At 38.6% G+C, this 12709-nt stretch overlaps 1 long non-coding RNA gene across 1 annotated transcript; it reads right to left on the reverse strand.

The window, feature by feature from the left end:
• Positions 1-11654: 11654 nt before the first annotated feature.
• On the reverse strand, positions 11655-12244 carry LOC131616921 (uncharacterized). The gene is made up of 2 exons (XR_009288325.1): positions 12053-12244; positions 11655-11967 (listed from the first exon to the last, which is right to left on the reverse strand). It is a non-coding gene; the product is annotated as an uncharacterized LOC131616921 (long non-coding RNA).
• Positions 12245-12709: the final 465 nt, after the last annotated feature.

Below are 12709 nucleotides of genomic sequence, written 5' to 3' on the forward strand. Positions count from 1 at the left end.
TGTACATGTTTTTATGAGACTTGAAGGAACCAAAAGGTGAAGGAAGCTTGTAGAATGACTTGGAGGTTAACAAGAAACATGGGATAAAGAAGAAACAGGATTGAGATGTATACTGACCTTAAGTAGAACATATAATTTTTCTTTTGTAATGTGACTATTGTCCCTTGACGGAATTGAATGCTTGAAATTTGTAACGAATCTTTCTTTTTTTCCTTTTTTGAATGGGTTAAATTTTGGACTATGGGAATTGATTAAGTGTAATGAATTGTAATGACTTTTGAATGGTAAAATAGTATTTGTGGAGTGTGGACAATTGGATATTAGCAATGTAATGAATTTTGAAGTCGAATCTTATCAAACGAATTGGATTTTGAATAACATTGGCCTTTGTGACTAAAGCTTTTTGATGATATTTGGATAATGATGAACTTGAATGAATAACGGATGTAACTTGATGTGTAAATTTTAAATGAACAGTTGAAAGAAATTGAAATGGAATTTGGATAACACTTGTGTGAATATTTTTTATGAGCAAACCCCAATTCACTTGCAAACTTCAATGGACCTCTAACTCCCTTCCATGCATCAATTTAGCTCAAACTTGTATATCCAACTCTATATAAGAGACGATGCCTTGTTCTTGAAATGATTCATTAACTCCACCCAAGCTTAAGTTAAATCTTGATATGACATCTCATAATTTGATGAAGAAACTCACAAATCAAATCTAGACTTCCAACCATGGTAGATATAGAAATAATTTGAATCAACCTTAAATGGAGATGAGAGCCTCAAACAATAGTAAACCCTATCTCTTTAAAGTCCTTGATCCCGTGCAAAGTATTGATTGATGAATGTATGAGTGTTAATGACCTAAAATGTAAGTGCAGATGAAATGAAGAACATAAACCAGTTAGAGGTAAAATTAGATGGGCAAATTTTGGGGTGCAACACCTAGTCTCATCGAGTCCGTTCAGTACGCGCACGCTACGCGTTGCTTGCTTCTGAACCAGCACAAGATCTTGTTATCGAGTATGTCAGGAAAAAGGTTCATGCAGCCGGACCCCTGCATTTCCTATAGCTCGCGTCAACCGACGTTGATGCTCGGTGTACGCACGCACCGTTTTCCTTTCCGATCCGTGACGGCTTGGTTGCTGAGAGGGATCCGCTCCTCTTGTCTATGGCCCGATCATTTTCGCGAGGTCTAATGCTTGGTTGACTCGGGTGATTCGCTCCCCTTGGCTATGGCGGGACCGCTTTTCTACCACTCGGCCAGTGCCGCTGGTTTGTTTGCTTTACGAGTGGAGCTCGTTTGTGTGATATTATTGTTTGCTTCTCTTTTTCCCCGTAGGTTGATAGGCTGGTTTAAACTTGTACCCTTTGTATGATAACATTAGGTAGAAAGCTTTCCCCCTTAGCTTAGGTCTTCCTCATGCATTCTTTAAAACACAAACCACACTCTTTGATTTTCTTTTCTTAAAAGCTTGTTATTTCCGCTCCATTCCCAGCATAAGTCTCCAAAGGTCGAGTAGCCGAGTGTGAATGTAACTCGTTCACCTAAAAAACACAAAACAATTATAAACTAGTTAGCCGAGCTACAGTAGCTCTTATTCTGCAAAACAGATACGTAGGCAGCGGGGTAGGGCCCGTGCGAGCATAATCCTTTCATTTCCCTACATTATGCAATCATTTTAGTCCAGATTAACGCACTTTGCTTACACACCCATATTTTTAGACACAGGCGTGGATACCATCGAGTTTGATGGGCACGTGGGGTGCTAACACCTTCCCCTTGCGTAACCGACTCCCTTACCCTTTTTCTCTGGTCGTGAGACCGTTGTTTTGTTTTGTGGTTTGCTGGCATTCCCTTCCTTTTTAGGATAAATATGTTAGTGGCGACTCTGTTGATTTTCGCGGTAGCGACAGTGTTATCCTGTGTGGTGCATTGATGAGTGAGCATGGTGGGGGTGTTTCCCGGGTCGTTGGACTGGGTCTCCCGTAAATCCAGTGGTGGAAGCCTGAGGGTGTATAGTGAGCCTTCTTGAAGTAGCGCGCACATGATCCAAATGAGAAAGAATATCAAAATTAAATTGTGGTGGCAGGGGTTCGAACCCCCATCCCTGGGACAGCTGGCAACTCTGTCGGGGACGTCTCGACCTATTGCGGGTCCGGACTTAGCGATTCAATCCTAGCGCTTGTGTGTTTATCTTTGGGTGCCTTACTGGTTTGCATATTTACCTATTTGCATTGCATTCTATGTGCGCATTTACTTTTCTGCATCATATTCTGGACTGTCTGGATTTCTATCTATGGGTGGGTGTTTCATGAGGTAAAAGACCTAATACCCAGGCTATGAGTGATACCTTAGGAACTAGGACTAGAGTGGTCGTGACGGACAGAAGGCGTATGCCTGATTGATCTGATCACGTATCCACAGGTAGAGCTTGGTGGAATGAGGCAATATCGTATGATAACGCCTACATTCGATCCTCTGTTGGCTTTTCGACCTACCCTGGCCTAGATTTATCTGTGTTCTATTCCAGTGTGTTGTGGACTATGGGTGTTGGTTCCATGGATTGATATTCTATGTTTCGTATGGTATACCATCTAGGGGCTGAACCTTTGGCTCTGTATTATGTGTGTTTCCGGCAGTCCAGAATGCCTGGTGGGCGGTGTTGCACTCCAAAATTTGTCCTCCTAATTCTATTTCTAATTGGATTATGGCTTTGACATCATGTGCATCTTAGGTCATCAATAAAACCATGCATTTCATTGAACACATAATTAAAGGATCAAGAACCAAGGGTTTATTTCCCTATGATTGCATTCATCAAGAACCAGGTTTACTTCATTATTCATTTATTAATTGAGGGATCTTTCTTATGGAACTTGGATATAATTATTCGGTTCACTGTTTGAGTACAATATTCATTTGGATAAAAATGTTAATTTATGACAAGTCTCTTGAGATTGAGTTTCTTATGTTGCTTGCTTAAGGAACGATTTATTTTGGGCCATAGTTTGGAAAAAGAATTATTCAAATTTTATTTGAATGTGAAGAGAAAAGCCCACATTATATTCCAAGCTCAAAATATTCATGAAGATTATACAAGCAACATTACACACATTCAAGGAGTATTCAACTATAAAGTGAAATTACATGAAAAAGGGAAAGTACAGGAAATTATTATTACAAATTTGTAACCATTGGTCTTTTGACTTTCTAATCACTACATCCTAAACCTATTTCTCTTCATTTCTTCAATCCTCCAAGCTGATTAATCCACTTCATCTTCATCATGACCAAACTAGTTAAAAAGGGCAGCCATTTACTCTTGTTCAACTTGACTACAAACCAAAATCAACCCTGCCATAACCTACTGAAGCAGCATCCTTGCAATTATAAGAAACCGGTCCTTGCAATAAACCAATATCACAAGTCAATTTACACACGATTCATACCAAATGTCCATACTGCACTCAATAAAAAAACTCAGCATACGCCAATTTCCAATCCAAACAGCCCCCTGCAGCAATAAAAACTCAAATAAACTCTACATACCATTTTCCATACCAATACAGTCATAAACATCACATTTATACATCACTGACATACACACATGCTCAACACCCAGCCAATACCATAATTCAAGATACATACCAAAAACATACAGCCACATTAAGCGATTTTAATTCAAACCATACAAAGCCAACCATCAAAACAGAACTGACTTCATACCATTTTTAACCTATGCCTTCAAGCAACTAACCTTAACCTTCCAACAGAAAACACCTTATAACTAACCTCATAACAAACTTAACTAAGTAAGTAACAGAATCAGCCCTAACAAACTAATTGCTAACAGTTTGTAACAAACCTAACCACCTCTCAACTAACTTCTGACAGAATAACAAACTCAGAAAAAACAGAATTTAACCAATTGCTAACATATTCTACAACAGAAAAGAGAAGAAAGGGAGTGAGACATACCTTCACAAAACCTCCTTCAAACCTCTATATAAACAGAGTTCTTCACCTCTCAATCTTCCCTTCGATTCCCTTCACCATTTTTCACACTTCATCACTCACCATAATTCTCCTTTCTCATCCATTCTCCACCACTCTTAACCATTTCTCAATCTTCACACATTCATCACCTTCTTCATTTCATTCATTCTCCATTCATCTCTCTCCCTTACCTCCACTAAAAGCTCACGAATCCGCCATTGATAGAGCTTCAACATCTGAAGCTCTTATCAATTAAGCTCAGCCATAACCTCACCACATCCTCCACCGCTGCAACCTCTCATCAAGCTTTCAACTCACGCACAATCTCTGAATTATCATCATCATCTTTACACTACTCAGAACAACAACACTTCACAACATCCAGACACAAAATCAACAGCGGAAGCAGAAGAAGAAGAATTCGCAGAGAGAAAAGAGGTGACGAATTAAGAACTTACACAAAGAACCGCTTGGAAGCTCCCTCTAGCTTTCGTTATTGCCGCACTCGGTCTGCATTTCAGGTAAGTCTTCAACATCCTCCTTCTTGCATGTTCTTGAGGCTTTATTGTTGTTTGATGCTGGTCCATCCTTCGCCCTTCTTCAATCTCCAGAATGACGTTCGTTTTTTCAAATTGTTGATGATTGGAATTTAGGGCTCGCATTTCCCCTTTGTCGATCTACGACATTAGAGTGCTTCCTTTTTGAAATTGAGGTTAGGATAGGGTTCAGGTTGAAGCAAGGGTTGTCGATCTACGGAATTTAGGGCTCGCATTTCCGGCGAAGACTGAGTCTGAGAACGAGAGAGAGAAAGTTCTCGTAGAAGCTCAATAGTTACAACACACAACCCTAATTCCTTTCTATTTTCTGTTTCATTCATTTAATTGTTTTTTATTTTAATTAAAATCTGAAACAACCATGGAATATAATAACAAAGTGGATCACAAACTTCATCGGGACATGAACATTTTGTTGCTCGTTACACCCCTCTAGGGCCCATCACACCATGCGTTTTTTGGATGAAAGCCTTCCCATAAAAAAATGCCTTTTGGGCCAGACCTGGACCCTGCGCTCTGCTATTCATACCATCATTTTCAATTCACACCCCCTGTTTCCCTTATTTTTAATTTAGGTTTTAATTAGATTTTTATCATTTCTATTAGTAATAAAAATGCTGACTTTGCCTATTGATTTTAGACCTTAGTGCTAATCTTGACATATAAAAATAATCACTAAAAAAGATATTAGTTTTAGGCTAATTTCCTTTTAATTCTTTATGCTTAATTCAAATTCTTTTTCTCATGTAAAATTCTCATAAAAATAGTATCTTTTAATTCATTTTCGCACTATATTTTGAATCATTCGTTTTCATGTTTGGTGCTATATTTTCAAGTCATTTTTGTACTAATTATGTATCATGCTTTTTTGTGAGTTTTACTTGTAACTTCACTTGTATGTTCCCATAGACTTAGGACCCATAATCTTCATAACCTTCAAGCTAGTCTTTTCCCTTAAAATCCTATAAATTTAGGTAGAATCTTAACTTGACAATTTAGGACTTAGAATAGTCTTTTAGTTCATATTAGATTAGGTTCTTTTCCTTTTCAACCTTTAAAACATTAAATAAGGACGACGTGAATAATTCCAATTCTTCTTTTATCATAGTAGAAAAGAAATGATTGGGGCGTAGGCCCCGATGTACGTTCTTTTCTACTTAGTGGGAGAAATGATTGAGGCGTAGGCCTCGATGTATGTTCTTACCCGCTATTTAGAGAAATGATTGAGGCGTAGGCTTTGATGTATTTCTCTAATTTCTAAACACTTAAACTTTTAAGGCATGATTCAAGTCACAAATTAATTCCCCTTAAAAGACATCCAACCAAAAACACTTCAAAATATCTAATAAAGGCTCAGACCTAAACAAAGTAAGGAAGTGATGCGAAGCCTTGTAGTGGGTTTTCGTCCATCATGGAATTACACCTAAAAAACACAAACCAATCATCTCTCTTCTCTCTTTTGCCTTCAGGGCATTCTTTCCCTTAATCGGACATGTTGCTTTCTTTCGATCGCAGACTGGTAACGCATAAGACTCCATTCAACGAGCTGATATCCTGACGCTATATTGCGAATGTAACTCCGTCCACTAAAAAACAAAAAAAACATGTTAGCCGAACTACGACGCTCTGATTCCTGAAAAGGATACGTAGGCATTAGGTCGCGGGGCCTAAGCAAGCACAATTATTTATAAACCTTATTTTCCCCGTGTTTCTTTTCTTTCATTTGCATGCAATCCCTTAGCATTAAACCTTAGATTTATACACCCTTAGAATAGAACAAACATAAGTGGATCCTGTGGAGTACCACAGACGTTAGGGGTGCTAATACCTTCCCCTCGCGTAACCAACTTCTTACCCAATCTTTGGTCGTAAGACCTTTTCTTATCCTTTCCTTATTCCAGGTTTTCTAATATTCCTTTCCCTCTTTGGGATTAATATACTGGTGGCGACTCTGTTCATTTTCGCGAGCGTGCGACAGCTGGCGACTCTGCTGGGGATCTAGCTTAGTCGATCCTAGCTTGTGTTTGTTTTCTTTTCTTTGGGTGTTTATTTATTATTTTATTGCTTTACTGCTTTATTGCTTTATTTCTTTATGCCTTGCATTTTATTTTCCTATACTATGGATTATTATTATTCTATTCTGTTGGGATGGGATGTTACTGATTTGAGGTAAAAGGCCCAATACCCAGGCCAGAGTGTTACTTAGGACACTTAGGATAGAGTGGATCATGACGCCGGCGAGATGTCAGGTCTTGTCTAGTGCGAGCATGAGACCCACGCCCAGACCAGGTTCAAATGAGGTACAATCATTGGCGTGTAGATGCACAATGATAGTATTTCAGGAGAACTATAATGGCTAGTGACCCTTTTGACCTACCATATACTAGATCCTACCTGTGAGAGGGGTTGAGAATTTTGTTTTGCAGGAAAACATGCCTCCATCATACCCCATGCCATTCAGACTATCTATCATAATCAACGTCGAACCTCTGAATCTGGAAGGTTCGACCTTATTTGACTTATGCTCAGATTATCATCCTAAATCAACGTCGAACCTATAAATATGGAGGATTCGACCATTTTTTACTTATACAGAAGTTCTACATCAGTTATCTATCAGAATCAACGTCGAACCTCTAAATCTGGAGGATTCGACCATCTTTGACTTATGCACAAGTTATTTATCAAGAAAGCAACGTCGAACCTCTGAATCTAGAGGATTCGACCATATCTTATTGACCATGAGAAGTTATTATCACAAAAGGCCTTGATCCTGATTCCTACTGCATCTGCATCATCATTAACATTTTTGCATTCATGCATATGCATCCATGGTTACCAAGACTCTTACACTCTCCCTATCCATCATATCAGACAAGACGATTCCTCGATACCGATACATGACAAGAGACAACAGGCAAATAATCATGGGGAATTACAAACAAGATCAAGCTATTATCAAACAAACCCATGCCTCCTCATAGGGGCACCTTCCACAAAGAAGCCTGAAGACTTTGTGTTTGTCAGAGAACATTTCATTTGCATCAAAATAAGGTCAAACTTGCCATTGTCTAGATTACTTCAAATTACTTTCAATTGTATTACTTTTGTTGTTATCAAGTACTTCTCATTATAAGATACTCATTCTGTTTGAATAAATAAAAAATAATGCAATATACATGTTTTTCTCAAATCATTTCATTTTTGTCATTATATTCATTGGTATTCAACTCATTTGACTAAAGCAACCGAAAAAAGGAGAATGATGAAAATCAAAAACACATGAACTACTAATTGTATGCTTTTGGAACAAGATCCTGCTGACGATGTACAGGCATTATTTCAATTCCTAAATACTGGAGTTATAAGGGAGTGAAACCTTCGCCAACCCCTTTGAGCCTAAGGAGTAGTAGTTTCTTTTCAAAAATACAAAACCCTCAATCTTAACCAGGGGCAGGGTAGTCTTTAGTTAGTGCGATCGAGCGCTCAACTTTCAGGTATTCCATCAGAGGATCCATCATATTCCATCTCTTACAACAAAAGCAGAAGAGCACAATCCACAATGGATGTCTCTCACTCACTGAGAATAAGGCAGTCACCACCTTTTCATCAAGTCAATCACAAAAGTCATACAACTTGTTCCCGAACGAGACAAAAAAAAAGAATGAAAAGAAAGTTATGAATCATGATAAAAAAAATAGCCCGCTAAGTCAAAAAGAAAGAAAAAGCTTTGAAGCAAATGACTTAGGCAAAAATTAGGGCATATCCCGCTGAACAACGAACACCAAAATCAAAAGAAACTTTTTGTCCAGGCAAAAATTAGGGAAAGCAAAAGGCAAAGAAAAAGAAAAATCCTCCAAGGGACAAGTTGTTGTGACCGTCAACAAAAGCACCAAAGGGTGGCTGCCACCTCCATCAAATCCATAAAGGATCCTCATCCATCACAATCCTTCCTGAAAGGTGAATACTCGTGTCAAACTAGCTGAACGTAGGACTGGAGAACATCACGAAGAAGGGGTGGGTTAAGTAGAACTTGAGCCTTTATCCTTTGTTACTCAAACCGTGAAACCGACCATGTTACAACCCTCAAAAGTCCTAATTGAAGCATGGTTCGTTCTGAAAGCATACAAACTATGAAATCATGTCAAAACTGACTCCTAATGTTGCTTGTCATTTGTGTTAGTATCAGTACAACATTTTGACAAATAAAAACTTTTCCTTTGAGATTAACATGTGCATTGCATTCTCATTATCTCTTTCAAAGCAGAATTGTCTCTAACCTAAAAGTAAGTACTTGATACCAAGGAAAGTTCAACATTGAAATTCTATCGAGTAGTCTTACAAGGGCAAATGTTGGTCATCCACAAAGCAAATACCTGAAGAATCCGTTAGGTGGAATAGCTCCTTTCAATCTGGGGCATTAATCCCATGATCAACACTGGGGCAAACCATTGCCAATCTCCATGATTCAATCACATCAGAATTCCATCTCAAGAGGTCCTAAAGGCTGGGGCAAGCTAGCAACAATTCATTTCTTCATCTTCAATCAAGTATCAGATATCAAGACAGGTTTCGAGGAGTCAAGCCAAACACCTCACCTTCACAAATTCTATCCTTCAAAGCAACAACCTTTCCACAAAGGCATTCTCCATCCATCCTTCGTATCTTGGAAACCATCATTCCATTCATAGTCATACATGCATCATGCATAGTCATACATCCATCCCTTAATAATCCAATCATCAATAATGCAGGGGCATCCACCCTACCTTGATTCTCAAGCAGAGTGTCAGAACTCCATCCAATCTATTCCCCATATAAAACAGAAACGTTGACAAGCCAGTCAGTACACTGCATATAGAATTCATTGCATTGCATCTCCAGAAGTGCATAAAACAAATCAAACATTGCATATGAAGCATAAGCCAAGTTACTCATCAGATGAGGTCCCTACAAAGCATCAATTAATAATCCACTGGATCACTCAGAGTTACCATTGTGGTGTCATCTTCCAAAGTCAATCATGTTCATCTTTCTTCAACCCAGAGTTGATGTTTTTGTGTTCAACCCAGAGTTGATTTTCCTTTCATCTTTTAACCCCGAGTTAATTATATCTTCCCACTCAACCCAGAGTTGACGGTTATCCTTTATTCAATCTAGAATAGATTATCCTTTTCCCACTCAACCCAGAGTTGACGGTCATCTTTTCTCCTTTCCCACTCAACCTAGAGTTGACGGTCGCCTTTTGTCTTTTCCCACTCAACCCAGAATTGACGGTTATCTTGTTTGTCTTTCCCACTCAACCCAGAGTTGACGGTTATTCCTTGTCGATTTCTTTTTCCCTCTCAATCCATAGTTGACGGTTATCTTTTCTTGTATTTCCCTCTCAACCCAGAGTTGACGGTTATCTTTTATTCGACCCAGAGTTGATCCTTTCCTTCTCCTACTCAACCCAGAGTTGACGGATATTTATTATTGTTTCTCCTTTCCCACTCAACCCAGAGTTGACGGTTATCTTTTCTCTTTCCCACTCAACCCAGAGTTGGCGGTTACCTTTTATCATTTCCCACTCAACCAAGAGTTGACGGTTATCCTTTCTTATTTCCCACTCAACCCAGAGTTAACGGTTATTTCTTCTCCTTTCCCACTCGACCCATAGTTGACGGTTATCTCTTTCCTTTCCCTCTCAACCTAGAGTTGACAGTTATCTTTTCTCCTCCCCACTCAACCCAGAGTTGACAGTTATCTTTTCTCTTTCCCACTCAACCCAGAGTTGACGGTCACCTTTTATCTTTTCCCACTCAACCCAGAGTTGACGATTACCTTTTATCCTTTCCCACTCAACCTAGAGTTGACGGTCACCTTTTGTCTTTTCCCTCTCAACCCAGAATTGACGGGTATCTGTTATCTCTTGCCCACTCAACCCAGAGTTGACGGTTATCTTTGTTACTCAATCCAGAATTGATTCCTTTTCCCCACTCAACCCAGAGTTGACGGATATTTATTTCTCTCTCCCATTCAGCCCAGAGTTGGAGGACATCATTTGTGTTTCCCTCTCAACCCAGAGTTGACGGTTATGTCTTGCCTTTTCCCACTCAATCCAGAGTTGACGGTTATTTCTTGTTTCCTTTCCCACTCAACCCAGAGTTGACGGTCATCTTTTCTCTTTCCCATTCAACCCAGAGTTGATGGTTATCGTTTGTCATTTCCCACTCAACCCAGAGTTTACGGTTATCCCTAATTGTTCATCTTTCCTCTTTCAACCCAGAGTTGAATTACCTTTTCTCAATCCAGAGTTGATACCCATATCTTGTCCCACTAATACTGAGTTCCATTTCCGTTCTCAATCAAGAATTGATGTTTACCTCTTATTCAACCCCGAGTTGACTTCCCTTTATTCTTCAACCCAGAGTTGACCCACTTTTCTTCTTCAACCCAGAGTTGAGTTCTATTTCATTTCTAACCCAGAGTTAATTGGTTCAATCCAGAATTGATACTTTCTTCCTCAGTGGAATTGACACCATCTTTTCCCCAGTGAATCCTATCTCTCATCAGGCAAATTTTCAGGTTCTCTTGATATTTAATCTTCTTCAACCTCGAAGGATCGAAAGGCTAGCGCCAATCTCACCTTCAGGTTTAAGATGATTAAATAGGGGCAGCTGTTGCACCCCAAAATTTGTCCTCCTAATTCTATTTCTAATTGGATTATGGCTTTGACATCATGTGCATCTTAGGTCATCAATAAAACCATGCATTTCATTGAACACATAATTAAAGGATCAAGAACCAAGGGTTTATTTCCCTATGATTGCATTCATCAAGAACCAGGTTTACTTCACTATTCATTTATTAATCGAGGGATCTTTCTTATGGAAGTTGGATATAATTATTCGGTTCACTGTTTGAGTACAATATTCATTTGGATAAAAATGTTAATTTATGACAAGTCTCTTGAGATTGAGTTTCTTATGTTGCTTGCTTAAGGAACGATTTATTTTGGGCCATAGTTTGGAAAAAGAATTATTGAAATTTTATTTGAATGTGAAGAGAAAAGCCCACATTATATTCCAAGCTCAAAATATTCATGAAGATTATACAAGCAACATTACACACATTCAAGGAGTATTCAACTATAAAGTGAAATTACGTGAAAAAGGGAAAGTACAGGAAATTATTATTACAAATTTGTAACCATTGGTCTTTTGACTTTCTATTCACTACATCCTAAACCTATTTCTCTTCATTTCTTCAATCCTCCAAGCTGATTAATCCACTTCATCTTCATCATGACCAAACTAGTTAAAAAGGGCAGCCATTTACTATTGTTCAACTTGACTACAAACCAAAATCAACCCTGCCATAACCTACTGAAGCAGCATCCTTGCAATTATAAGAAACCGGTCCCTGCAATAAACCAATATCACAAGTCAATTTACACACGATTCATACCAAATGTCCATACTGCACTCAATAAAAAAACTCAGCATACGCCAATTTCCAATCCAAACAGCCCCCTGCAGCAATAAAAACTCAAATAAACTCTACATACCATTTTCCATACCAATACAGTCATAAACATCACATTTATACATCACTGACATACACACATGCTCAACACCCAGCCAATACCATAATTCAAGATACATACCAAAAACATACAGCCACATTAAGCGATTTTAATTCAAACCATACAAAGCCAACCATCAAAACAAAACTAACTTCATACCATTTTTAACCTATGCCTTCAAGCAACTAACCTTAACCTTCTAACAGAAAACACCTTATAACTAACCTCATAACAAACTTAACTAAGTAACAGAATTCAACCCTAACAAACTAATTGCTAACATTTTGTAACAACCTAACCACCTCTCAACTAACTTCTGACAGAATAAAAAACTCAGAAAAAACAGAATTTAACCAATTGCTAACAGATTCTACAACAGAAAAGAGAAGAAAGGGAGTGAGACATACCTTCACAGAACCTCCTTCAAACCTCTATATAAACAGAGTTCTTCACCTCTCAATCTTCCCTTCGATTCCCTTCACCATTTTTCACACTTCATCACTCACCATAATTCTCCTTTCTCGCCCATTCACCACCACTCTTCACCATTTCTCAATCTTCACACATTCATCACCTTCT

Source organism: Vicia villosa, linkage group LG7, assembly GCF_029867415.1.
Source record: "Vicia villosa cultivar HV-30 ecotype Madison, WI linkage group LG7, Vvil1.0, whole genome shotgun sequence".
Taxonomy (NCBI): domain Eukaryota; kingdom Viridiplantae; phylum Streptophyta; class Magnoliopsida; order Fabales; family Fabaceae; genus Vicia; species Vicia villosa.